This window comes from Manacus candei, unplaced genomic scaffold (assembly GCF_025592945.1).
Source record: "Manacus candei isolate 608988 ecotype Guabito, Panama unplaced genomic scaffold, ASM2559294v1 h1tg000023l, whole genome shotgun sequence".
In the NCBI taxonomy this organism is placed as follows: domain Eukaryota; kingdom Metazoa; phylum Chordata; class Aves; order Passeriformes; family Pipridae; genus Manacus; species Manacus candei.
In genome coordinates this window covers 9,862,244-9,875,082 of record NW_026138071.1, presented here as the reverse complement: position 1 = coordinate 9,875,082, position 12,839 = coordinate 9,862,244, and the positions used below count along the sequence as shown (strand labels likewise).

The 12,839-nt window shown below is 35.7% G+C and overlaps 2 protein-coding genes across 5 annotated transcripts in view; both read left to right on the top strand.

The window, feature by feature from the left end:
* FIGN (fidgetin, microtubule severing factor) overlaps positions 1-12,839 on the top strand; it is a 342,028-nt gene that overhangs the window by 57,212 nt on the left and 271,977 nt on the right. The gene's annotated exons all lie outside the window — the stretch shown is intronic.
* The window catches only part of GRB14 (growth factor receptor bound protein 14), a 298,766-nt gene that overhangs the window by 161,681 nt on the left and 124,246 nt on the right, over positions 1-12,839 (top strand). Inside the window, exon 15 of one of the 4 annotated variants that reach the window (XR_007904522.1) lies at positions 9,801-10,766. The exons of 2 other annotated variants lie outside the window; for them this stretch is intronic. The gene's annotated coding sequence lies outside the window, so the exon portion shown is untranslated. Of the gene's footprint in view, positions 1-9,800; positions 10,768-12,839 lie in introns of those variants that run through there. One more of the 4 variants, XM_051787280.1, reaches the window with a different exon arrangement.

The following is a 12,839-nucleotide window of genomic DNA, read 5'->3' as shown; positions in this document are numbered from 1 at the left end:
ACATCCTGCAATATTTGCATTTGTTTTGCAACAAGACAGGTTGTGATAAGGAATACTGCTCCAACTAATCTCCGTTTCCAAATATAATTTCTCTTCCAGAACTGGGGAATCATAGGAATCCCCCAATCAAAAGCACATTATACTACTTCATTAGAGTTTGTCACTTGAAAGGAGGCACTTTCATTTTCTGATTACTTGTTATATGTTCTAGTGAGTGATCTGAATTGTACTTTAAAATTAATTTTTTATTGGGTGTTAATGAATTATTTATTTATTTTAAAATGTAGTCATCTGCAATCAAATTTTTTTCCTTCAGTTTCTATATTTAGAATCTGATGATAGTTACTGGAAGCTGTTTGGGAATTGGAATACTCAGCACTATTGTATTGTGATCAATAATTAAACTTAGTGCTGACATGTATCTAGTTTATGCAGCAGCCTCTGACAATCCATCTTGCAAAATTAATCTTTTCCAATTTATTTAAGAGGAGACTTTAACAATAAAATAATTCAAATGAGTAACAATGCAGGATTATTTCTGGTCAATATTACTTTATTATAAATTGGGTCCACGTACTCATTAGTAAATTAACTGTCAAACCTGAAAACAGATTTTTTTTTTTAAAGGTAATTATTGGTACTGAAACAAGAAGGCACTTAACCTTGCTGTGCAGTCGTCCTTACCACAGTGTTTTTATTCCAGGCTATAACTACCCATCAAAGCTGCAGAGGGAAAATAATTAGAGATATTAAATGGATGGAATATTAACTATTAAAAAGCTGTGCTCTTTCAGAGAGTTCTTAGGGTTGTTTGGATTCTCTGTCAATGAAGTGTGTGTTTCTTTGGAAGTTGGTGTTTGTTATTTTTCTAAACATTGAAAAATATTGCTAAGTCTATGAAAAAAGAGAAACCCAAATAAAAAATGACTGAAAACTCTGAAAAAAGAAATCAAAAGGACAAGTTTAAGTGAAATGTTGTATATATTTAAAAGGAAATATTTATAAGGGAAAGTTTAAAGAAATAGAAAGTTGGTAAAATGCTTAAGGTTTTCATTGGATTTTTTTAATTAAGATATGTTCTTTAAAGGATTTGACTTAAAAAAATTGCCTGGTCTGAAACTGGGTATTTTCCCATTTTGCTGGTACCTCGGTTTAGCAGCTTACTCTGTTTATTCCTGCTTAAGACATTTGATTATGCCCAGTAGAGCATTTCTAAAAGCTCTTCCATTCTAAGTATTTGTGCTAAACAGGATTTAGGATTTGAAAGTTCTGTTTTCAGTGTTTATGAATGACAACCACTTGAATTTCTATAATTATTTCCTAAATCCATTTTGAATCTGTAGGAATTTCCAAAGCCAAATAGAAGAAAACAGGTAGAGCAGCAATTTTATCCTATTTCATTTATTTATTTTACATGACGGGCGTCAGAGCTTGCTGTGCAGCCGTGTGAGCCCTGAACTTCTGGGTCCTGATCTGTCATTCAGGTCTGGCCAAGAGCTCCCACTGCTGAGCCCAGTGCAGCAGCCCTCCCTTGGAGCCTTGGGAACTGACTGGCATCTTGGATCCTCCTGCAACTTTGTCCTCATCTGTACACTGAGGGGATATTTCTTCTCTGCCTTGGCCACCTTCTTACCTCCTACAAATAGGAAACTAACTTCCTCTGGAATCTCCATCTCTAAGTTAAATTTGATGATAATCAGTCAACAATTTCTGAAGTTTTTTTCTCCAGGGGATAGAGCATTGATCAGGCACTGGGATAAGTTGCCAGGGAGGTGGTGGAATCACCATCCCTGGAAGTGTTCAGGAGGTGCCTGGATGTGGTTTAGGGGTGACTATTGTGGTGCTGGCTTGATAGTTGGAGTAGACGATCTTGAAGGTCTCTTCCTACCCTTATGATACATTGATTCTGTTACTTATGAGACAAAGATTCACTAGCTTTTGTTTAAGATAACGTTCCAAGTAACAAACCCTTTAATTTCCTTTGCATTTTGGAGAGTGGCCATGTGGCATGGTATAACATGAGCACCAACAAAGATACATTTGCTGTGTTAAAAATGTGGTAAAACATTTAAGAATAATCAGACATAATTATTTATTCATATTAATTAATGTTATAATTTATCATTCATAATTAATGTATTTTATTGTGCAACTGCTCGCTAATTATAAAGGAAAATAAGATAAATTATGTAGAGTTTACTTGTTAAAAAGACCCCAAACACTTAAGACTAAATTCATATTTTATTTTATCCATGGTAAAATGCTGGAAAATACTGTATGGGTTGTATCTTTTGTGCTTAAATAGAGTTTCCAGCTGAAGGTAACATTCACTTCTTAGCTTCCCAGTTTTATAATTTTCTGAAAAAAACTCTGACCGAACAACAACAAAACCACATGAAAAACAACCCCCTTTTAATTTTAACAGTGCTTTGAAAAGAAGCTATGCCTTTTTTTTTCTTCTGTATTAATTCCAGCCTAGGCAGATTGATGGAGCTTTAGCTGCCAAAGGAGCAAGGGCAGGCAGACTGAGCTACTGTGCTGGACCAGATGACCACAGTGCACAGAAATGTGTGTGCGAGGGAGAAAACAAGATGAATGTATACGAGCTTGAAGGGGTCTTCAGTTAGTGTAGGGGGAAAGATATTGCAGTATATTAGAGCTAAAGAAGGATGAATGAAAGTGGGTCACTGCACTACTATTCTTACTCCTTCTGTTCTTGTACATGCAAAACGAAGCAAGATGGTATATATGCAGATGACTATGGAGGGCAAGTGTAAAGGTCAATGTATATAGTTCTGCCCTGGATTTCACAACAGGCCTGGCAATCACACAGTCTGTAGAGGTAAAAATGAGTATTTCTGCCAATCTAGTCTAAAATCAAGTAAGATTCCTTGTGTTCTTTGTGTCCCATCTAGTTCTGACACATAAAATAAACAAAGGTTTGAGGTGAACTTACAGTTTACAATTTTTGAGAAGTACAAAGGCCCTCTAATTGGCTTGTCTTTAGGGGTGTTTCTTGCAATCAACAAATTACTGTCATATAAAACTGTCTAATGTTCAGATAACATAATCTGTCATTTTTGTGTAAATCCATTGTCTTCTACTAAATACAGTGACCATTTTGGCCAATATGTTTTTTGTTTATTTTTTTGTTTGATGCTGGTTTGTATAGGATGGCTGGTTGTTTTTAAAGTGTCAGGGAGTGAGTAGCCATGGCATAGCTTTGCATTGGCATCTCATGTGTGGTATTTGTCCACACACGGTATTGGCAAAGTTGACAGAGATGTGTGTTATAACTATTTTTGTGCTCTGTGCCACAGCAAAGCCTCTGCAAACAAACTGAGTCAGGATGCAGCTTTTTAGTAACAATTCATAGAAATAAAATTAAATCTGCTCTTAAAGCCATAAAAATGCCACTCTATGACTGTAAGATATCCCTTAGGAGGTCACTTTAAAGGCGCGAGATGATGCACATGAGTTCTGGGAAATTATTTTTGCTTCTAGTGAAATCAATCAGTGCATGAGAGGGCCCTGAGTGATAGATGGTCACTTCCTTTTATTGAGCTAAATAATTACCTAATAAGGGTTGAGTAAATGCTGCTGTTAACCACAAGAAATGTGTTGATTAAGCACAAGAATAAGAATGCAGTGATCTACAGCACTAAATAGTTTGGAACTGGACTGTTTTTTGTTAATAACAAGAGCTATAAATTGTGTCCAACTGCTTCTTTTTTTTAAATATGAAAAAAGGGATATTATATATGAAACGTCAATTAACATGGACTTACTCAATTATCTCTTCAGTAATTTCTCTTACCTACAATTTCAGTTTCAGTCAATAAAATGAAAGTATATCTTGACTCATTAGGTAGTTGACTGTTTACTATTTTCAGAGAGTTACAATGCCGACTACTCTGAATTACAGGGCTATATATTATTTACAAGTTTATATGGCAGGCTACACTGCAAGATTGTAGAAGTTTTTTTCAGAAAGTTAAGGGTGAGCATGAGAAATATATCTTAATTGGAATCAGCTATTTTATTTTGCACGTATATTTTTAAAAACTGCTATTCATAGTTTTTTAATAAAGAGTATTTTGGTTTTGAACCAAAGTATTTGAGACTAATTTTTTCTTCACCTTAGCTGTGAAGCTAATTTAAAAATATTATTAGTGGTGAATGTGATTTTAGTCAGGAAATCAAGATGTGAATTTTTGAACATGTTTCTCCAAAGGTGCACTTCTCAAATTATTACTGTGAAAGTAATTTATTTCAGCCAAACACCCTTCCCACATATTGTTAACAGGAATCTGCACTCCAACTCATTTAACAGCTTTTTAATTCAGTAGTTATTCCATTTTAATAGAGCCATTTCTTCATCATTCTGCATTCAGTGATAAATGGTGCCAGGACATATGATAAATTAAACCACAAAGAACTGTGTTAAAGTAATCTAAAGGGTTTAACTTGAAAGGAAGAAGCACCTAGTTTGCTCAGTATAGCCATCTGAGAGTTCCTATAGAGAAAAACACTTCCTCTCAAAGCTAAGCTCTGAAATAAATTTGGAAGTAAAGTTTAAAACTCTAATGGCTTTCCAAAGTTCATCCTGGTATCATCTACGAAGCTGCACAATTGCATAATGGTCTCATCGGTCTGGAAAACTGTCTCAAAAAGCTATATAATTTAAATAATGTAATAATTTAGATGATACCTATTTAAAAATCTGATGGTAATTAAATCTCACTAAACCAATACCCAGTTTCTTAGAGTTGCCCTGAGTGTACAACAAAACCCACCCCAAAATTTACACAAACTGTGAAGATAAGAAGCTTTAGACATCTGAAATACAAGTACGTCTGGGGGTTTTTTGGTTGGTTGGATTGTTTGGGATTTATTTTTTTGTTTTGTTTTGAGATTTTTTTTTTGTGGTTGTTTTTTTTCCACAGATAAAAAGAACTTATCTGTCACTTATGCACAGACAAGTGTTAGAGAATTATAGTGCTGTAATTCAGTAATATGGACTTTTGACTTTTTTTTAAAGATGAGTCGTCTTCCATTTGCCTCAGCTCTCTTTTGCTCTTCTGTTTTAAAAAAATATGCACCAGCCCTCCATCTACAACTTCCTTGAAAATGAACACATGCCTTTTGGCTTCCTCCTTTCTTAATTAAGGACTCAAATTTCTGTAAAGAATAACCAGCAAAATGGTGTAGCAACTAACATATAGGCATGTTTTAAAGTAGGTCATTCAGTGCAATATGCATAGCATGTGTCAGCTTTCTGCTCTTGGCATTTTTGTAACTAAACCTTAATTCTGAGCTGTACTTGATATAGTGGTGGTAAATTCGATGGTAATGCAGTGCTTAGATAAATGATAATGAGGTATGAAACTCTTTTGAATAGACTTGAATATGTCTGTAGAGAACTAAAGTAACATTACATAGATCCATGATGTGGTCTGTGTGAAGTGAATTTGAGATCTTAGTTCAGCTTCTAATTGATAACTTTTGTCTTTTTTTTTTTTAAACACCTTTTTCATCAATTTCTTGTTGATAGTATGAAATTGAGTGTGCAAAGAGTCATGAAGCAGGTGATATATATTAAGGGGACAGAGTTAAAGGCTCAAAGTCATAGAAAGACTAGTCCACTTTGTTAATTACATTTAAACTTTAACATGTTCATGAGAGATCCCTTAAAATTGTTTTAAGTATTTTAATTTTTTTTAAAAAACAGATGACAAAACAAGCATGGTTTAAATTTAACTGTGTGTGATGTGCTTTTTTATTACTTAATAGACAGCATATGTCTGAATATTGTATTTTTAAACACCTTTAAAACAAGATCTCTCTCCAAATGACTTGTTAGCAAACTAAATTTTTAACCAGATTGACTTAGGAAATGAAAAAGTATTTTGTGATCAAGGAGGCAAACTGCTAGAAGACTGAAGATGTGTCTTCAGTGGCCTTCTGACAGCCTTGCTGTTCAAAAAAATCAATGAGATAATAGACAAAGACAATTTTCCTGTGCTTTGAAATGTTTAGAAAGTCAATTTTCCATTTCAAAACTTGGTGGAGTTTGTTTTGTCGTTGGTGGTTAAGAAAAATATAGTCACTTGGGCTCTTCAGCATTGTACTGTGTCAAATTTGCCAGTTAGTCATTTATTAGGAGCAAATAATTAGTGCATTACTATAGTGATAATGAAGTATGTCCAACTGTAAGAACTGAAACTTTTTATGTTAAATTGGAGCATATGGATTGTAAAGCTCAGGCTTAACATTCTCTAAACACACAATTTTGTTGGTGGTCCTGAGCTGTGGTATTCACAGCAGTTGATTTCACCTGTAACAAACAATGGTTTCACTGAAATCAGTAGCAAAGATTTAATTTGTATTTGAATGCCTACGTGGCTTAATATGGGCACAAAGGTCATTTATGGTAATTTTCCTTTTAAAAGGATTATAAAAACTTTGTATTGTAGATGTTTTTCAGGCACTGCTGTTCTGCGATTAAATAGTTCTATTATTAAAAAAGGCCAAAAAGGACTGGTGCTTTCTTGTTAACCTGGTTTTTGGTCTAAAATTAAAATATGTTTCTGAATTGTGAGTTCTGTTTGCAAAATGCTCTCTGTGAACAGATCAAGCTCTCTGATTTTAAAATCCACCAACATTACATTCAATCCCTGTATAGTGCTGTCAGAAGTTGATGAGGGGCAATGCTAAAAATGCATTTGTATAATAATGGTTTGATTTCTGAACACTGTAATAAAACAAAAGGAATTCCCTGGCAAGTGTAAGAACAGAACAGCTGTACTGTGTTAGCCCAAAAGATCTATGTACCTCAATATCTTTCAGCAGACTCCAGTGCTGGAAATCCAGAGGATATTTAAACAAGGGGATATCAAAGACATTAACAGGAGGGAAGTGTGAAGTCCACATTAATGCCCAGCTGTCAGTGTAGGAGGAAACTCTTTTGCATCCCAGGGTAAGCAGCTGGAAAGCTGCCCAGAGGAAAAGGAACTGTGCTGGTTGACAGCTGACTGAACATGAGCCAGCCTGTGCCCAGGTGCCCAAAGGCATCCTGGCTTGTATCAGAAATAGTGTGGCCAGTAGAACTGAGGAGTGATTGTCCCCCTGTACTAGTCAATGGTGAGACCATACCTCAAGCGTGGTGTTCAGTTTTGGGCCCCACGAAAGACATTGAGGTGCTGGAGCGAGCCTAGAGAAGGGCAATGAATCTGGTGAAGGGTCTGGAGGACAAATCCTGTGAGGAGTGGCTGAGGGAGCTGGTGTTGTTTAGCCTGGAGAAAAGGAGGCTGGGGTGACCTTACTGCTCTCTACAGCTACCTGAACAGAGATTGTAGCCAGGTGGGGGGGGTTGGCCTCTTCTCCCAAATAACGAGGTGGGGGTCGACCTCTTCTCCCAAGTAACAAGTGATAGGACAAGAGGAGATGGTGTCAGGTTGTGCCAAGGGAGGTTTAGATTGGATGTTAGGAAGAGTTTCTTTACATAAATGTTTGTCAAGCGTTGGAAGAGGCTCTCCAGGAAAATGGTTGAGTCACCATCTCTGAAGGTATTCAAAAGACATGTAGGTGGGGCACTTGGGAATGTGGTTTAGTGGTGGACTTGGCAGTATTAAGTTAATGGTCTTTTCCAACCTAAATGATTCTAGGATTCTATGCAGCTTTGATTAAAACTGAGATGTTAAAAAGATTCATCCTTGTGAGGGAGGAAAATTAGAGAAGGGTCTGATATTTGGCTTTAGAACAGTTAGTGATGCCTCTTAGGTTTAAGTTAATTACATGTTGTTAGGAATAAAAAGGTGCTCTTTTGTTAATACTTTGTGAATAGATTCTCTCTGTCCTAATCCTGGTAGTTTTGGGAAGGATACTTAGGAAAATTTGGGTAAGGAAACTGAGGGTTGTATTCTTAACCTCAAAATTGTTTTCCTTAAGGAATACGAATATAAGAGATTTTTAATTTATTTATTTTTTAATATGTCAATCCCTCAGTTGTTCGCCTTCTAAAAATGAGTTCGACTGAGAACTTAGTAGTACTTTCCATCCTGACACTTACCATCAGCAATTAAGTTAATATAAAATGTAATGTATTCTATGGTTTGTATTACATGGTGTGTTTCAATATTCTTATTGTACACTTCATTTTTTGAATCATGTGCTCAGAATTCGAGGATTTGAGCCCATTTAATTATATTCTTCCTTAAAGGGAACTAAGTTACTCAAAACTTTTGCAAAGTTGGGAATTTACAAAAATGGAGGGCAAAAACCCCTCATGGAGCTGCCATAGTGCTTTAAATGGGCAGTCACACCACAATATACTTTATTTCCTACTTGTCCAATATTTCTTTTTGTATACTGCTTATGACAATGTCTGGCCTTGGTAGGTTTTTTCACTAAGGGCAGCAGTGCAAGAAAACTCTACCTAAAGTCTTTTAGTGTCCAATTCTCCCCCCAGCTTAAGTTCATAACCCCTTGTACTTCTATTTAACACCAGCTCAGATAGCCTGCAGCATCTCTGCTTTCTGTTCCCTTCAGGATTGTGTGTACCTTAATAGAATTTCTTCTTAATCACCTTCGCTCTCGAAAAAAGCCACAAAATTTCCCTTAGCTTTATAAATAATCAAGTTTTTTCACATCCCATTCTTACCATGTAAAGTTGCTCTCTTTTTATGCTCAGCAATTCTCAACTATTCTTTCTTTGCTGAGGTGATGACTTACTGGTGTTATCCCACTGGCTGAACTGCTTGCTTGTTATGGAGAGCTTTCCTTGACTCGTGTCTGCTGCTTAACCAATACGGAATTTGTTTTTCCTTTTAACCATGGTGAATCACTGCAATGTGACCAATAATGCATATAATGCTAGAGAAAATGGTACATAGTATTTTGCCATATTCCTATTGAGTTCTGTGAAAAGAAAATTAATTTTGATCTCCTGTTTCTTATCTCTTGCTTCATTATTTTATGGTGTTTAGGATGACTTTTGGAACTCACTTTTATCCATTTAGACTCCTAGTTTGTCCCAAGACTTTCTGACCTATATTGCTTTTCACTTTTGTATTGACTCACTCCCCCACCCCATTTTTGTGTCAGCAAAAACTGTCTCACCTTTCTTCACATTTCTTCTGCCAGGTCATCAATACAGAAAGGAGAAATAAAAAGCCCCAAACAAACCCAACAGTGTAAATTCTAATGCTCATGGCATCATCCCACTTATCAACTCCCTACATCCCACAAGTAACCTTTGTGTCAGATATCCAAGCTAGTTCTCTAACCACCTCTAGTGCTGTATTTTCTTGACCTTTATAGGGCAGACTTTTCTGCAATTCTCTATCAGAAGCATTCTTTAATTCCAATGTGTTTTGTCTGAAAGTTCTCTAGTCAACACTTTTGTTACTTTTACAAAGGAAGAACTGTATAATTTCCCATTCTTGGTATTTGTTTCTAGAATCACTACAGAATTTTTTCCCACTTGTTCCTTTCTCTTTATCTGCATTTTGCTATGGAATTGCTGTAATAGTCAGATATGACAACAGATTTCATCTTGTCTCATCCTGTACCTGGAAGATTTGGTATTAATCTCTGCCGTTCCATGTTACAGTATCAAGACAAAATTCTTCAACCTATGCTAATATGCCTTAAAGGCACAATTTGGAGGTTGAAAGCCCTTGCATTTTAGTGCCTAACAACGCGTCTGGACGGATCGTTATTATGCATTAATTTCCCCACGTGTCTTAAATGTTTAGTTATAATTATTATCTGACATTACATTTTCTGTCAATTTACAGCTTTTTGTCCTCACTTTCTGTATGAAGTTATTCACAGTGCTGTTTTGAGACAGAACAGCATCTGAAGAATAGTGCTGCATTTTGAGAGAAACATGCTGATTACGTTCTGCAGGATTTTAATAGACAGGTATGCCAGGTACCACATGTCTGTGATTTACTGCAAGATTGCTAAGAATCATTTATTGTATCATCTCTGGCTGGGAAAAGGATGGATCCGTTTAGCTTTTTTTAATTATGCCATTCCAATAAAAAGGAATGTATTATAATTGAGTTATTTGTACTTGCATGGTAAATCTAGGAGGCAAGAAATGAAAGCTTGTGGTACCAAGGTTATTTGTTTCTGTTGGAACCTTCGGTATGTTTATGCTGTATAGTATTTCCAGTGTGTTTTGTGAGTGTTTCTTGACAAAAGTGGATAAATGATACCTTCTAGTGTATAAAAAAAAACATGGTGCACTGTCTCTGTGGAATAATTGCTCAGATTTTTCTCCTTTCCTTTAATAAATAATTAAGAATCTGACTTGCTGTTGTCTCTAATTTAGTTTAATGAAATCTTTATATAGACCATTTGTGACTTTTTTCCAAATTGCTTATAGATACTCCAAATGGAGATTTTACTAATGCCCGTCACATGAACAAGAGATTTTTATTGAATTTTGTATAGTTTTGATGTCCTCTTCCGCTGCTCAGAGGTGATTTAAATAACCTTGTTAATTGACACAAGGTTATTTATGCAACAAATCACTGACAGGGCAGAAAAACCAAAGTTGTGTGGGACAAGTTCTTTTTGAAAAAAGGCCTGTTATCTACTTCTTGGATTATTGTCAAATACAGTGGTACATTGCAAAAATGACACGCAATGGATGTCATCTTGTAACAGCTTTCTTTGCTCATCAATTTTTCATAAGCAGGGTCCAGAGCATTAAAATTTGGACAGGAGAAACTCCAGTAAAAAGGATTGCATTGAGATTCTCTTGGAGGAGGCTTTCCTCTAAAATAATACATTGATATTCAAACTATTCTTTGTTCATTTGACTAATGAGGCTTTTGTTAGTTTCATGTGCTAAAGACAGTGGCTCTTCAACTGCTTATTAAAAAGGTCTGACTGACTGACTTACACATTAATGACAGAGAGGAAAGTCTCCTTTAAAGAGATATGCCTGTGAAGCAGAGACTAGACATCAAATCCTGGTGTTAAAACATCTTCTGAAAAAAAAAAAAATAAAAACCTGTGTGAGGTTCTCTGGTGTGGTGATGGATACAGGCCTTTGAAAAAAAAATAGTGTAAGATCTGCAAGACTGTTTTTTCTTTCCCCCCCCCAGCTTCCCCTCCCTCTCCCCCCCCCCGTTTGCTGTCACAGCTTCTCTAAAGATATTTCCAAAAGAAGACACAGAAAAGGATTTGGTGGAAATGCATCAATAGGCTCAGAGTAGTAAAGCATAATATCAAGAACACTAAAACTTTTTAAATTCTAATAAATGGGGAATTATGGTGGAAACTCAATACTCCCTACACAGTGTGAAGTGGAACAACAATGTGAAAATAGGGATAACATTCTCCCCCCCTTTTTTTTTCCCTTGAAGCAGCTTCATTCAGATGATTAATTTCCTAATGTTTCTCAAAAACATTTTAAGCCATTTGTAGACAAAATGGGCTCCTTAATTAAAGATATTTACAGCTACTGAAGTCTATCCCTCTTTAGAAAGCACGTCTTTGGAAGCTCCAGTGGGTTTTCTGAGAAGACATGTAATCTGAGGTTTCGTTTCCTTAATGAAAATTTAACTTAATTCAGGCAAAAAATTTCAGACCAATTCTACATAAATATATTTTATTTTTTTAACTTTTGCATAATTGGATATTATTGGGTTTTCTACTATTTTTTCTGCTAATTTCATGTTGTATGAAGATAATTCTAACAGCAATCTCTCGGTCTCATAAGTGAAATGATGACCGTTCTATTACAATACAAAATACTGATTAAGTAGTAGTCATATAACATTATATGTATCTTTTAGCTGCTATTGAAGGGTGTTAAGAATTTTCAGCTACCTGAGAACTGGAGGCTTCATTTCATAAGTGGGTCAACTTGCCACTTTCTTTGAGGCTGTTTTGACAAAAGCTGCTTTCATTCGTGATAAGCAATAAAAAGTGGCTGAGTTTAGTAATGCTGCCATTGTAAAATTGATTAATGTCTGCTACTATAACACGGATGTTACAGGGTCTTTATCCCTTTCTCAATCCTTTTTGGGCAGAATAGGATGTAACAAGCCTGTCAGATTTTTTACCTCGGGTGGTTTCTTGTAACTGTTTTGGTTGTTTTGGATTCACTTTTTGCTTCTATTTCCCTCCAAGAAGTTTCTGGTCTCTGTGGCAAAGTATTCCTTATTGGACGTTGGTGCACTCCAGGAAACCCATGGTTTGTGGCTATCATATAACAGTTTGTGAAGCCCATCAGTTTAGTCAAACCTTAGGTAAATTAGTGTTGCACAGAAGAGCAGCTGAGAGTTTTCCTGTTTTACTAACATGTAGGTATTTTCCAACATTTTGCTCTGAGTGGTGTCAATAAACCCCTTCAAAAAAATTCTGGTAACCTCCTTTCATTCAAGTCTCTTGAAGTGCTCCCTCTACATGGAGTCTGAGACTTGATGGAATGCACAGCTTACTTTTTTTTTAAGAATGTATTTTTACACATTTTTTTTTGACTGCAGGTTTCAATATAAACTTCTAAATATAACCCTGAAAATGTTAAGACACAGGCAGCTAAAATTAGAATACAATTTCATATAATCTGGTGACATAAAAGTTGCTATCTAATTCATCTCCAGTTGTTAACTGGATCCAAAACAGTTACCCTGTGTACCTGTGTCTCATCTCTTTCCATAAGTAGAGAGACTGCACCACATGGTTCATAGACAACGGATGGATGGCATTGTAAGTTTTATCATCAGGATAACCATATTACCACGTAAATGTAAACTAAATAGAAATTAAAAGAATAGTGTTTAATCTTGAACTTACAAGTACCACTTCTTCTTTCG